Below are 2,195 nucleotides of genomic sequence, written 5' to 3'. Positions count from 1 at the left end.
AGGTGGTACAAGAACACTCCCCTCCCGCAGCGAGCGGGTCCTAATTTAAATAAATTATGTTAATGAGCCCGGCCCATACGTGGAGGGATGGGGCGTGGGTGCTGAAACCCGTCGCAATAAACTCGCGACGGCCTTCACGAATACATTATGTTAATGAACCGCAAGTCACCGGGCGTAGCTTTTCCCAAATAAGGATTGTACTTGAACAAATAACGGAAGTTGACCCAGGCAAAGGTGACGTCACGCTCAAGGGCGCGGTAGACGGGGTGGGGTGAATACCTTGGTGACATGACGTCCCTAGCGAGGTACACCTCCCCCTGGCGTTTCACGCCGATGAGGTGTGCTGAGTAGTGACGTCACAGAGCGGGGTTGGAGTTTAAGTTGATTTAGATTCATTTTCCATTGCTCCCTCCCTTGAACTCAGCAACAACAACAACGTGGACATTGCATCCCACTGGGATTTTTAGCACACAGCGTTGGTGTACGGTGCTTTTTTCAGGAATATTTTGCAGTTTTTTATTCACTTTAAGATGTGTTTCTTTTTCTGTTTTCAGAGTCACACAAAGTCACTTTAAGATGTGTTTCTTGTTCGTGTTTGTGGTGGTTGCACTTGATTCAAGAGCCGAATGGCTCACAGGGGTATACCAAAATATATAAACTTAAATTATTGTGTACACACTGTGTGTGTACACACTGTGTACGTACACGCTGTGTGTGTGCACTGTGTGTGTACACGTACACACTGTGTGTGTACAGTGTGTGTGTACACTGTGTGTGTGTACATGTACAGACTGTGTGTGTGTGTACACTGTGTGTGTGTACAGTGAATGTACACTGTGTGTGTACACTGTGTGTGTACACGTACACAGTGTGTGTACACTGTGTGTGTGCACTGTGTGTGTGTGCACTGTGTGTGTACACTGTGTGTGTGTACACTGTGTGTGTACACTGTGTGTGTGTACACTGTGTGTGCACTGTGTGTGTGTACACTGTGTGTGCACTGTGTGTGTGTACACTGTGTGTGTGTACACTGTGTGTGTGTACACTGTGGGGGGCACAGTCATCTCAGTCGACCAATGGGCATCTTTTCATCAATTTATTATTTTCAAATTTTCTTGTTTTTTGTTTTCTATTTACGTGACTTTACCGAAAGAACCAAGAATGTGGTAGCACATTCTCTATTTATTGCAGAGGTTCAGGGTTAAAATCCGACAGGCACACCTGGCTACCCCAGTAACATTCACCACAATATGCGCAGTCTGCTGAACGGCAGATGTAAAACATAACGTTGTGTCATTCACAACGCACATTGCATGTTGTTGTCACGGTCAAAATTGGGTTAATTCCAAACATTATCCAGAAACTCCACAACGGAGACACGCACCCCTGTACCAACGACGGAGTCGCAGGGACAGACGCTCGATAACGTTGGAATCGATCTGCAGATGGCCAGCAGCTCCGTGTCACCTTATCTCGATCCCGCAATCCCAACCAGGTGAAAGTCCGCATCGAACCGAACCCCCGGCAAGGCCATTGTCTACTTAACGACGAGAGAAAATTCACACGAAATGTCGTTTTCAATTAATAAGCTTTTAATGAAGAAATACAATTATACAATTCAAGACATAATACAATTAAAAGTTGTTTCATTTTCAAACTTCAAGACGGAGCATCGGGAGCTTGCGTGGAGGCGTCGTTCGTGTGCAATTTTTTTCGTGACTTTCCTGGCCCAAGGCCGCAAATGGTTGAGGGGCGCCGCAGGTGGTCAGGTTCGCTTCAACCCTTGGTCGTGAACATCCAGACGTGAATCAGCAAGGGGCATTTCATGTCCTAGTTCGACAAAATCTACGTCATCACGTAAGACAAAACTGCAATTCGTGTTGTAGAGAATGAACCTCCTCCTCTACGTGTAACTTTTAAGCGGTGTGCCATGTAACTGATTAATGATCAGAGTATGCTCCTTATTTCAAAGACGATGAGTTGCTCCAGAGGGAGATGCTTCCTGAAAACACAAAAATACCCTTTGACCTGTATCACAAGAACAATGAGTCTCACCCGAGTTATCGGTACAGGTTACTTCCAAAACACACACTTTGTCCAAATATCACTTATTCAATGTTTGACCCTTATAGACAAAATGTTACATGTACGCACACAATCGGACAAGTATTAATTCTAAATTATTGACAGGCATA

Source organism: Petromyzon marinus, unplaced genomic scaffold (assembly GCF_048934315.1).
Source record: "Petromyzon marinus isolate PM22_M1 ecotype Great Lakes invasive population unplaced genomic scaffold, UKy_Petmar_22M1.pri1.0 PM_G_Scaffold_44, whole genome shotgun sequence".
Taxonomy (NCBI): Eukaryota; Metazoa; Chordata; class Hyperoartia; order Petromyzontiformes; family Petromyzontidae; genus Petromyzon; species Petromyzon marinus.
The sequence above is the reverse complement of the archived record's forward strand: the minus strand, read 5'-3'. Positions refer to the sequence as shown.